This window comes from Pelecanus crispus, chromosome 4 (assembly GCF_030463565.1).
Source record: "Pelecanus crispus isolate bPelCri1 chromosome 4, bPelCri1.pri, whole genome shotgun sequence".
Taxonomy (NCBI): Eukaryota; Metazoa; Chordata; class Aves; order Pelecaniformes; family Pelecanidae; genus Pelecanus; species Pelecanus crispus.
The window spans coordinates 19,357,432-19,371,048 of NC_134646.1; positions in this window are offsets into that span (position 1 = coordinate 19,357,432).

Below are 13,617 nucleotides of genomic sequence, written 5' to 3' on the forward strand. Positions count from 1 at the left end.
TGCCAGTGTAAAGGAAGGTTGTGCAATCTCTGGGACAGTTACGCCACTATCAAGGTGGAATAATGTATGGGCTCAGACTGCTCAGATTTCCTCAATGGAAGGAATTATTGTTCCTGTTATATCCACAGTAACAAGAACAAAAGTTTAGCCAGTTTTTCATTAGGTGCAGACTCTTCCCTTGATTTAACCTGGTACTTTGTTTAACTGTTCACTGTCAGCTGAAGCACCTAGTGCACAGGCTATGTGCTTTGGTAGCAGCATGAGGAATACTTAGCCAAGTATACTGATGCCCTCTTCCTAACACTAACACTGACTTATGCAACTTTCAACAGGTTTCATAACCTTTATGTAACTCATTTGTCAGTTTAAGAAAACGCCAGGTTGAATTCAGGGGATCTCATGGGGCTTAATAGGAGTTTGTAAAAGCATGTTAGACAAATTTAACCAAAATTCCTTTGCAGCTGCAAATTTCATTAATTCATTAGGCCATCTCTTACACCATAAAAATGCAGACATGATTGCTACTATTGTTTCTTCTACTTAAAATGCAAGATGAAAACCTAGATGTCTAAACTTGCTTGTGAAGACAGGGTGAAGAAGTGATAATTGAATCCAATTTATGAAGAAAGTGAGCGATTCATTGCCACTGAAAGTGCTAAGATCAAGTAACTGTGTGTGCCTGCTAAATAGAGTGACTGAAATTCTGCACCACAGCACAACGCTATTGATTTGAAAGAATTTGTTCCAAGTGCTGCAAAAACTGCTAAACAGGCAAGGAATATACTACTGGCTCTGGAAGACGTAGCTTCAGCTGAGGTGTTTTCGGAGGTGCAGTGCTATCTATCAACAATGCATGGATAATGGAGGAGACACAACTTTTACAGGATTGATGGAAAACCTGAATCCACAAATTCAGCATGGCATTGAAGTTCAAGGATAGTAACAGGTCCCTAGGAGTCACTAAGTAACAATTAGTCTCATGCCTTCTTAGACACTTTCCCTGAACAGAAAGTAAAAGCAAAACCATTTCAAAGGTGAACAAATACTCACTGGAGGCAGGAAATTTTCTTCCAGCTGTATTACCAAGGCAGGACAATTTTATGAACATTTTGCAACTTGCATGGCAAGTGCAGGCAATTTGTTTCTGAGATGCTGTCAAGCCAGAGCATCAGTAAAACAGTGATGACAGATGTGGAACTGCCCTTCCTGGTTCTCTTCCCTCAGGAAATCTGAGGCAATTTGTAAGGAGGTTTAAAAAAGTGCCCTCTAGCTTGTATACAACAGCTTCTGCAGACCGCTGGCTTTTTCTTTTCACATAGGCACTATGGATCAGCTGGGGACCAAAGGAAGATGAATCTCACAAGGTTAGAACCAAGCAGTTGCCATCTCTGAGCTCATTCACCAATGGCTAGAAATGAGGGCCAAAAATAACTTCAAGCTATGTTTGTTGGCCTCCTGATCCTTAAAGAAATTAGTCACTGATACAGTGCACAACATAAGATAAATTCATTCTTGTCTTCCTATCTCCAAAATCCAAAGCTCTTCCTGCCTTTCAGGCTTCTGGGAAGTGGCAGTATCTGCTACAGACGCTGTTCATTGCACGCTACTCAGTATTTTTCTTCAAACACATATAATACAGGGGGAAAAGGCAACAAGAACTGAGAGGGGAAGGAGGAACCCTATGGCAACCTTGTTGTCTTGCAGATCCTTTCCAATACAAACCAGCCACACTCAGCATGGTAAATGGCTGCTTTCCAGCAAAGCATTAAACCAAACACAGAGAACTCAAATGACCAAACCGCTGTCTGGCTTCAGGCTGAGAGACAGCAAAAGTTCATGAAGCCCCTCCAGTTTCTGTAAGAAAGAGGCTGAAATAACGAAGCAGTCCGTATGATGCTCCCTTCTTACAGAGCAGAAGGAGGAGAAGACAGACTATGGAATGCCATTTTCTTGAGCATTAAGCCCATCATCTTCCTGCCTGCTTTGTATATCATGCTTGCCAATCCTGTGCTTAAAAGTCTGCCTGCACTGTAAGCCATTCATCTTCAGTTCATATTCAGTATATGATACCATCACATGCATTTCTTGCTTCAAGTGCTTCTGATGACTTTGAAAAGAATTTGGTTTTACTGATATAAGAAAGGTCAATGCTTTATATCCTTACTTTGTCATTGGTGGTAGGCATACAGAATGTCGCTTCTGGAGAGAAATGAATGGTTCAATTTATACCCATAATGGTTCATTTATAATGGTTCATTTATACCCATAAAACTCTCACAAACTTTTCCAGACAGGAGAATGGGACAATGAGGGGGTGGGGGAAGGGGCTGAATCATCCTGTCAAACAAGTATCCAAAAAGCTGGTCACCCACTACATTTTGGGTGCCCAAGACAACATCATTTAGTAAGTGGCACTCAACCCCAAACACCTGAAAGCTTGTAATATCCAGTTCATTTAAATTTGTAGCTTGAATTAAGTAACAGTCGGCACATCCGGAGGGCAGCAGTCAGTATGTGTGGCCAATCCTCTCTGCCCAGTCCAGCCTGATGAAATGTAATTCAGCTGATTTCTTCTCCCCAAAAATCACTTGCTCTGGAAGTCAGCTCTCAGAAGACTTCACTGATGTAATTTTTTGGCTCTCTGGGGGGAGCAAATACACATCTGCTGCTTGTCACTAGTACTGATTTTTTCCTCAATGACAAAGTACTCTCCTCTAACTTGGGTGAGTTCTAACTCTTCTTCAGTTACAAGACTATAGAAAAAACAAATTCTTTAAGAGCTAACATCTTATTCCAGATCATCTTTTCCACTTGTCCGCTCAGTTCCATGTGTAAAATGACCAACACTCACTCTTATTCAGCTAGAGCCATATAAACATGCATACATCTTGGAAACAGCAAGAAGCAAGAATGGTAAGGAAATGAGAGGAAGAATGAAGTGAAAGCAGTTGAAGCAGTAAGATTATTTCTGATTTGGAAGATGATAAAGTCTTGGTAAGGCTCATGAAGCTAAGAGTGGGACTGGGGGGGGTGGGAAAATCAGTTATCCTGGGCTGTAGGAAAGGAAGTCTATTTTGGCAAGTATGTTTTGGCAGATGGCAGGGGACAATGTGACAAGCTGTGGAGGTAGAGAGATTATTTCAGTCTGATAGGCAAGCCCTTGGCATGGACACAGAGTTTAACAGTGGATGAGTAGGAGGCCAGAGGATGTTTTATCTTAAGTTTTTGAGACTGTTCCTGTACAGACATCAACCTGTTCCAACCTAATGCTTTTTCCTGCAATTTAGTTCTTCAGTACCTAAGGGAAGCACAGCCATGTCCTCCTCTGGTTGCCAGGGTCTGTGATTCCCCACAGCTCCTTTGCAGTGTATACTGAGTTGTCGCTGTCTGTACCTCTGAACAAAATTCTGGGCAAGAAGTATTCAGAAAAGAGCTTCGACTCTGACAGTAGAGTATGGATGGTAACAGCAGGTGCTTGTCTGTACTTGCAGTCCAAGGTAGGACTCATGTACTTCTACTGAATGGATTTGCCTGACCAGAGTTTCTGTATTAAGCTCCCAGCAAGTATGCATGAAGTTGCTGTGAACCAGACATAAATGGATACACAGTTCCCCAGGTGCATGCAACTCAGCAATAGCAGGACACAAAACTTAACACACATAAAGTATTACTAACAAAGTTAGATGCAGTGGGGATGAGCAGGGGAAAGTTGGCCAGGAGCCCTGAAGTTCAGTGAAGAAGTTGGAGAGCGATAAGAGTTTCCATGGGACATCATACTTTCATTATGAGTTACCAGTTTATTATATGTCAAACCACCAAATTAAGGCTCTTCTAATGCAGTATAGATGGTGGAAGAGACGAAAATCTAGCCACACTGCTTGGGACCACAGACTTTCTCATGAAACTTTTAATTATCTCCTGCTTCAAGATAGCATGTCAATACCACAAGGAAAATAATTTCTGGGAGCTTTAATTTGACCTTTCCCTGTTTAATCTAATCTAATACCAATGTGAAGGCTCTCTCAGTAGAAGTTATTATAAACTAGGCTCAATCAAGTATGTAATTTGTCAATGGCTTTTGAAACAAATCTGAGAGCTGCCTCTCACTCTGAATGTCCCTTTGGTGTAAAGGCTTTCAAAAACTGCATTTTGAGAACACATGGAAACAAAGATCAGAAGAATACTTTAATGCCGTTACAGGCAGTTGAGCAAGGCAGAAAAACAGAAAATGAAACTAAATCAACAGGGAGCCAGTGCCACACAGGCTGCGTTCTGTGCAGCCTGCAAGCCTCCTCACTCATGCACACCGAAAAAGCCAATTATACCAAGCCACAGCAGGGCGTTAAAAACATCAAGCATATAAGCAGTACTGCTAATTCTGAATTAGATATAGCATAGCTCATTCTTTCATAGCTAATGGAAAGAAAGCCTGAGAAATCATCACATCTTCTCTAGTAACGTTTTGGCCAATTCTTGCCTTAGGTGCATGTTGCTGCCAGCAGGCATTGATGACTGAACTTTGGACCTCCATCACCCTTCTCTCAGAAAGAGAAAAACATCTGAATGCTGGTGATTGAGCCAGAAATTAATAGCAAAGTACTCATCTCCAATATTTCCAAGCTGGATTTTTATAGATATGTTCTATACCATGTATATTTTAGAGCCTCTCTCTAACACTTTAACAACCCACACTACTAAATATTCAGGTGCTGCAGAATTCATCTTAGCTCTCTAACAAGATTGGTAAACGCAATCCCTGTCAATTTTGTTATATTGCTGAAAAAGGGAGAAGCCTGTCCAGGTTGCATAGGAGACATCAGAACTCTCCCACCTTTGCACGCACAGACCAGGAGACACGCTAGATCATGCCCCAGCTCTCTTCTGGTCCACACATCCAAGGTGTACTTCAGTGGGAACAAGAGGTAGGAGATGCAATGTGTACGGGGCCTATTCCAACATTGCATTTCTCTTTGGTCTGATACTACTGACACAGCCCAAGTGATTTGTCCAGGTCAAACAGCAAACCTGAAGCCATCCGTGGACTCAACCTGAGATCAGGCTCTAGTGCTTTCACCACTGAACAGTACATCCTCCAGTAGAGTTACGGAAGTTTGCAGCAGAGATCCACTTCAACTCGAGTTTGCCCAGTTTAATGCACATTAAAAGCTAAGCAGGGCTTAGATGGATTTTTTTTTAATGCAGTGGCTCTTTCTTATTACAGGCCTTCTGCACTATTAACACAGCAGCACACAGTGCAGCTTTTAGTACAGAGGTCCCTGATTCATTTTCTTGTCACAGCTAAAGCTACAATGGCCACCACTGGTTTGAAATTGCATATTTTGAAAAACAACCTGTTATGAAAATATTCAAGTGGAAGCAGCACTTTATTTATTTATTTGTTTGTTTGTTTGTTTGTTTGTTTATTTTAACAGTCATCTTGCACCTCTCCTTCTTCCCTCTTTCTTTATAAAAGCATGAAAGAAGGAGACTAAGCACAGGATGTCCATCGGTAGTTCTCTGGGTTTAAGAACATAAATGAAAATACTTGGAACCATATTAGTTCAAGTACATTGGACATGCAGATTCCACTCCATTCTTTTAAACTGGTAATATCCACTCATAAAAACTTATGCATAAACACAAGGGCAAACCTTCCTATTAGCTAAAAGGACTTCTACAATTGTCTCAGCTTGTCGTAGTTCACATACATTTAGTTTCTCAGCTTAGTATTATATTAAAATAATTTGGTCAATATTTTTCTTATATTATCTTTGTTTACAATGCAGGAACTGGAAGACAGTGCAAAAAACACACTGCTAAATAAAAGCTAAAATAATGTAATTCAACTAGGTTGCATAAATCTTTTAATTTTTTGAAGCATATATTTCACAAGATGTCTTACTCCCCTTCCCACAGACAAATCCATTTAAGAAAAATATTGAGGGTGACTTTTCAAAGCATGTGAAACTACCTGCTAGGTACAATTATATGCTCTTCTACAATCCCTGTGAAGATTTAAAATACATATGCTCCCTTTCCCAGTCCTTATCTTCCCACATGGAAACCAGCAGGTTTGGAAGTAGTTGTGAGGACCATTCATCTCTGTTGTGGAGTTGCCACTGGATCTGGTTTGTGATATGCATTCAAAGGACTCCCGATTCAGGTGTGCAGTGCAGTCCTGAACCACTTTCTGCAGCAGCATATTCAGACCATCTTCAGCAGCATAATGAACCTAGATATTAAATCCAAAACCACTGACATTAATGGCTATAGGGTTTCTAGCCTTAGATGACATGACAAGGAACCTTTCTCAGCATCACACAGTTACAGTTCAGGCTTCACTAGAGACAAGATACAAAAAAGGTTGCTAACAAAGGTCTTGTACAAACCACAATGCTTAATTTTTAGACTAGAACTCCACATATCTTTTAAGTCCCCATAAGGCATATTGAGTGGAGATTTTAAGTTCATCTAGGCATGATTCAGTTGGCTAAAAGATGACATCTAACACCATTTAAGATAGCAAAGATTCTCATGGTAGGCTGGCAGACATGACACAGTAACAATTGGAGAACCTTGTCCTTCAGTATAGCAGCTGGAGCCAGGCAGAACACCCTATGCATCTTTTGCGGGGAGGCAAACTCAAGCTTTTGGTACAAGAAGTTTTAATTTACTTTTGCAGCTACACTGTGTTACACATCATTCATTGGCTACATTAAATGCAGTTCTACTTTGCTTTCCATCTCCCTTCCTACACTGCTCTAATTTCCCTACATCCTTACCATCTGTTGCAAAAGAAAGGTTGGAAGGAAATATCTGTAGGAAGGGAGGATACCAGATGGTACCCATACAGAATTAGCCATTTAACAGTGAACTGTGATGTCCTATTGCTACCAGAGTCTCAAGTGTTGTAAAAATCTGAGTTCTAATGGCAAGGTCATCAGGAAGAACTGGCCATGACTAAGTCTGCCTTTCAGCAATGTCCAAACAGGAACCTCGGCTGTGGTGGTGGTGGTGGTGGCAGCCAGCACATTGACAGCCTGTGACATCTTACTATTAACAGATGACCTTTCCAGGTATCTGGGGAAAACTGTGAAACATAGAAAGACTTGTAAAAAAGGTTGATGTTCTATCAACCCATTTTTCATCTATAGTTAACATAAAGAAATCAAATAAAATGTGGGAGAACACACATGAAAGTCAATCTAGGGGAAAATGCCAAATAACGTGTTGCTGAATATGCTGCTGCCATGCAGATATCCCATGGCATTTTAGCCTGGGTCATCAGAGCCCAAAGACTGCAGCATCAATCACCAGGCATGATGTGCAGTGCTAAACTGAGGGTTTGCATTTCAGTGTAAAGATCTACATGTGTTATATAACAAAGGAAAACAAGAGCAACCTAGGATCTCTCAAGAGGTAGGGAAAACGTGAAAAAAATGAAGCAACTGAGTGTATTCTTAAAAAACAACAAAGAAACTGTTCAATGCAAGGAGAGAATCAACTCAGTTTTTGCAGATTTCTTAATGGAGTAGCAGGTCATGCTCTGCAATGCCCAGAGCACTACAGAGAAAACAACAGTTACTTTTATGTTTGACCTGTGGACATGCAGGGGAAAACATCAGCAGAAATGTTGCACTCCTGTTTAATAACAGAAAAGGAGACAGCAGAGGCAACAAGCTTGTATCAGCTGGAGCTGCTGCAGTACATTTTGCAGTGAAACAACTTCTCTCCGCCCTTTAAATAGTTTACGTCACATTAGCACGATTATTGCATACTATAATACTACAAATTACAAAATGACATCACATGACAACACAAAAGAAATCACAGAAAACTGGATGAATGGAGCTTTTCAAAGCTAAAGAAAGAAATAATAACAGATTGCACAGACTAGCTTCTGTGTGACAAGCCAATGAAAAACAAGGCCTGAAACAAACCAGTGCCCAAACTGAAAAAATACTGTTAGTATACTAACTTGAAAACTTTTAATTTTAAATTAATAATATAAATTAGTAATATATTAATAATATAAATTAGTATACACACTGATCTATTCAAACATTAACTAACTGTAGCTATCTGGATCAAAGCTGATCAGAAGTTTTTCACTTAGGCAGTTTCATGAAAAAATTGTACTTTTGTCAAAAGCAAAACATTTGATAAACATACAGATTGTGACAAAAACAATGCTTTTAGAATATTCATGTTTTAAGTCTCAATGTCATTTCAGCTTTTTTGTTTGTGTATCTCTCATCTAATCTCACAATTTTGTATTTGGCTTACTGAGTCATCCTCTGGATGTAACCATAACAGTTGTTCTCATTCCTTGCTAGGTATGCTGTTTTGTCTACGCAAGCCGAAAATGTAAGTGTGTATGTTTCTGCTGTAAATAAGAACCAGACAATGGTTTTCAGCTGTATCCACTCACTTTCCCCACCCCACCGTTCCACCATCCCCACCCGAGCATTAACACTCTGGAAATGCAGCAGTTTGCCAGGATTAATACATCTCCCATCTCTAACAATGTTACACATATCATAGTGATACCACTGTCAACAGCATCCTAGTAATGCCCTTAAGGAATTAATAGCTCCATATTGGTCTTTACAGGACATTTAGCAAGAAGCTGTGTCTTAAGGCTCAAGATAACAACCACTCCACAGTTCACACACACTGCCTTGCCTGTGAAATGCACAGAATTGATGTTTCCGTGAAGAACAGATGATGCTGCACCTATGCTGTCTTGCAAGCATGCCTGAGGGCATGGCCCACAGCCAGGGTTTCACTGAGCACCTAGGCTGGGGGTCTGCAGAGCACGTCCCGACTCTTAATCATTCCATGCAGCCAGCTCTCTTCCCCTTTGCAACTGAGGTACAGTGAAGAGGTGGTTGCTTTGTACCATCCATCCCACTGTGGGATCAAAATGTGGCCAAGGACTCACCTGGGCTTGGGAGTGCAGCAGCAGTCACTCAGGTTAGATATAGCCTATGCAATGACAGAGCCAAAGTCATATATATATATATCATATTTGCACAATGGAGCAGAATTATGATTGTATAAGTTATCTTAATGATGCTGTGCCTTTTTGCATGCTTGGTTTTGCAGGATTGCTTTTAAGCTATGGAAGGAACAGCAAAGCATGAATAAGGCACTCATCTGGGATAGCTAGTAGAAAAGAAAGGGAGATATGGACTGTCAATAATTGATCCTGCAAGCTTTCAAACCAGGTACAACCTCATACAGCTGCAGTGATAAACTTCATATTCCACCACAAGAGAGTGTGCCAAGGGGCTGCCAAAGGGGAGTGTTAAACAGCAAAATCACAAAGCACTGAATGAACCTATGCCAATGGCCACAAAGTCTATGGCAGCCAGGTTTTCTTCATAGCAAGAGGTGCCAGCTATACCCTGTAATGCAATCCACTCTAATCAGGCTTTACAGCAAGTTCAGTTTTCAATTCTCCCAGTCTATTTCATTTATCACCATGTGATCTCACCCCAAAAGAATCCAAAAATCACATCCAGCATTTTTTTTTGGTGTAGTTCTCGTCCCTTGATTTTTTTTTTCCCTTCCAGAAATTGCCAGCGTAAGTGAATACTTGCAGTGTTTCTGTTCCGTAAACGGTTTCACGCTTAGCAGCAGGCACCAAAAAGGTTCAGTTCTTTCTCTGATCCTGTGTTTATACTGAGCTGGAGGTGGATATAAACCGTCTTCCATATTTGGGGTCTACTCAAAGCTGGGTGACCCTAAGGGCAGTCTACTGATGCTCCATCTCCTTAGTCCAGAGAGAGGCCCTTTTGAGCCTTGAGCAAGTAAAGAACAGCCATAATATGCTCCCTCTCCTCCTCGCAAGAACTAGTGCAGAAACTCTGTCCTGTATACAGTCAGTATCTCTGCCCTGTGCCGGCCCAGAAAGCCACAAAGTGGCCTTACTGTGACTGACAGGTCTGGGAAATAGGAATGCACAGAGGAAGACATCCCATTTCCCTTTCCATGCTTTTTGGATAATGGACTGAATTGCCTGAAAAAATAAGTCTCCCCTGAGACCCCTAGGACTTGGAGGCATCTATGAGACTATTCAGATGCATCACCATGCTAAAGGAATACCCTGATTCCTCACGAGGCCTGCTTGCCTTTTGTTACATGTCAGTAATCGTTGTCACCACGGCAGGCGCGCTAAGCGGAGAGAGGCAGACCAACTGCATGACCAGCCTGCCGCCATCCTGGCAGCCTCATAGAAAGGAGTGGTTGTGCCTCAAGAGGTTATGCCAATGAGCAGCACTACGAAAGAAATGATAAATTGAGAAAATCTTCCTTAATGGATGCTTTAAAAAAGCATTTAAAAAAGCCAGACCGGTCATCCCCAGGGTACTCAGGCCTCTGAGCTAGAGGATAGGGATGGGGACCAGAATGGAGCCCTCATAGTCCAGGAGGAAGCAGTTAATGACCTGCTACACCACCTGGATGCTCACAAGTCTATGGGGCCAGATGGGATCCACCTGAGAGTACTGAGGGAGCTGGCGGAGGAGCTTGCCAAGCCACTTTCCATCATCTATCAGCAGTCCTGGTTAACAGGGGAGGTCCCTGATGACTGGAGGCTTGCCAATGTGACGCCCATCTACAAGAAGGGCCGGAAGGAGGACCCGGGGAACTACAGGCCTGTCAGACTGACCTCGGTGCCGGGAAAGATTATGGAGAGGTTCATATTGAGTGAACTCAACAGGCAAGTGCAGGTCAACCAGGGGATCAGGCCCAGCCAGCATGGGTTCATGAAAGGCAGGTCCTGCTTGACCAACCTGATCTCCTTTTATGACCCGGTGACCCGCCTGGTAGATGATGGAAAGGCTGTGGATGTCATTTACCTGGACTTTAGCAAAGCTTTTGACACCATCTCCCATAATATCCTCCTTGGGAAGCTGGCAGCTCATGGCTTGGATGGGCGTAGTCTTCGCTGGGTAAAGAACTGGTTGGGTGGCCAAGCCCAGAGAGTAGTTGTAAATGGAGTTAAGTCCAGCTGGCAGCCAGTCATGATCGGTGTTCCCCCGGGCTCCATTTTGGGGCCAGCCTTGTTTAATATCTTTATCGATGATCTGGATGAGGGGATTGAGTGCACCCTCAGTAAGTTTGCAGATGACACCAAGCTGGGTGGGAGTGTCGATCTGCTGGAGGGTAGGATGGCCCTGCAGAGGGACCTGGACAGGCTGGACCGATGGGCCAAGGCCAACTGTATGAGGTTTAACAAGGCCAAGTGCCAGGTCCTGCACTTGGGTCACAACAACCCCACACAACGCTACAGGCTTGGGGAAGAGTGGCTGGAATGCTGCCTGGCTGAGAAGGATCTGGGGGTGTTGGTAGACAGCCGGCTGAACATGAGCCAGCAGTGTGCCCAGGTGGCCAAGAAGGCCAACAGCATCCTGGCTTGTATCAGGAATAGCATGGCCAGCAGGAGCAGGGAGGTGATTGTCCCCCTGTACTCGGCACTGGTGAGGCTGCACCTGGAATACTGTGTCCAGTTTTGGGCCCCTCAATACAAGAAAGACATTGAGGTGCTGGAGAGTGTTCAGAGAAGGGCAACAAAGCTGGTGAAGGGTCTGGCGCACAGGCCTTATGAGGAGCGGCTGAGGGAACTGGGGTTGTTTAGCCTAGAGAAGAGGAGGCTGAGGGGTGACCTTATCGCTCTCTACAACTGCCTGAAAGGTGGGTGTTGGTCTCTTCTCCCATGTAGTTAGTGATAGGACGAGAGGAAATGGGCTCAAGCTGCGCCAGGGGAGGTTTAGGCTGGAAATTAGGAGAAATTTCTTCACGGAAAGGGTAGTCAAGCATTGGAACAGGCTGCCCAGAGAGGTGGTGGAGTCACCATCCCTGGAAGTGTTCAAAAAATGGGTAGATGTGGCACTTTGCGACATGGTTTAGTCTAGTCTACCCTTGATTGGTTTAGTGTGGATTTGGTAGTGTAGGTTAATGGTTGGACTGGATGATCTTAAAGGTCTTTTCCAACGTAAACGATTCTATGATTCTATAAAAAAAAAAAAATAATAAGGAAAAGAAAGAGAGAGGGGCCACTTGAGGCACCTAAAGCTGTTAATAATGACAAGAGAAGAAGGGATTTCTGGTTAATCAACATCAAGGTCACAGTCTTGTGGAATAAATTTCATATACAGTAAATAACTCACACAGGGTGATGGCATGTTTAGCATCAACTCTTGGCAAAGATTTGTTTGCTTAATGACTTTTCTCTTTTTTTTTCAGGCCAGCCACCTTTGACTGGAGAGAGCTTGTTAAAAGAGCTAAATGTCACTGAAAATGTGCTGTTAATCCTACTCATCAACAAATGTTAACCACAAAGTGATAATAAAGAGAAAAAAGAAAAGATGTGGCTCCAATCAGGATTATGCTTGGTAAGTGCAGAGACCCCCATGACTCTCTAACAGGCGGCTCTCATACTGTTTCTCCAAATATATGTCACCATCCCCGATTTTGTAAAAGTACTTTGATGTTCGTTTGCAGACGGATACACTGTACTTTTCCTTTGGCTTGTACAAACAATGAGAGGCATTTTGGTTTTCTTGGCAAATACTGTCAGATGTTTTATGTGCAGCAATGAAAATTAAGTAAATCTTTGATATTACAAGTCTTCCGCGCTTGCAACAAGCTTGGCTCAGCTACTGGTGGATGTAAAGAAAAACCATGTAATTTTTTTCTGGATAAAGAAGTTTACAGATGTCCATAATGTTTTGAAGATCTCAGCACTCGCCGACTTTAATGATCTCTGTGGAAGCTATTGGGAAGCGAGAGCTGGGGAAACAAGCACATTAAACTGGCCTTGAGCTCTTCCCAGATTCTGACCTTTTTTGCACACATCCCTCCTAACTCTAAATCATCTCATTGATCAACGTAATTAAGTTGTGAGCAACTATTCTTATTTCAAGAGAAGTTTGCTGCTTCGATTTCATGCTGAAGAAGCATGTGAGTCTTCAAATGCTTGCCTGTTCCTCCAACCAAATGCTCTAGATCAAATAAAACTAACAAAACCTCGTATCTAAGAAAAGTTACTGCTCCCTGATCAGTGCTAACCTCCCTCAGCCTGTGTTGTTCTACTTTTTCCCAAGGGAAAGCACCTTGTAATCTCCCTCTCTATATATATTCGTTTTAAGACAAAGCAGTAACTTTCTCAGGATGCCTGAAAAATTCTGACTAACAATTAGCTTTGCAAAGTTGTATGTTTTGTAAAGTAGAGATTTTGAGCCTTGAAAGGAGTAGCTTTTTCATAGGTAGGCCAATAGTAATTTTTTGCTTACTGCTACCAAAAGCAGTAATAGAATAAGCCTGAGGATCACTGCAACACAGTAGATTTCTGTTTTCAAAGCTTATTTTTTCAATTAATGATTATGTTGAAGAAAATTATGTTTCAAAGACTTGCTTTTTTTTGCTTGTCAGATATTATAAAATAGTATAGATAAGTATATCTAGGTATAGTATAGATAAACCTATGTATAAGATAGTATAGATAGGTACAAAAGATCCTTAGCCTCAATGTTTTTAATGTCTGAAGGTCATTCGGAGTTTTGCTGTACTTTCATAACATTTATGGGAATAGGAGTGCTCTTTTTGGCC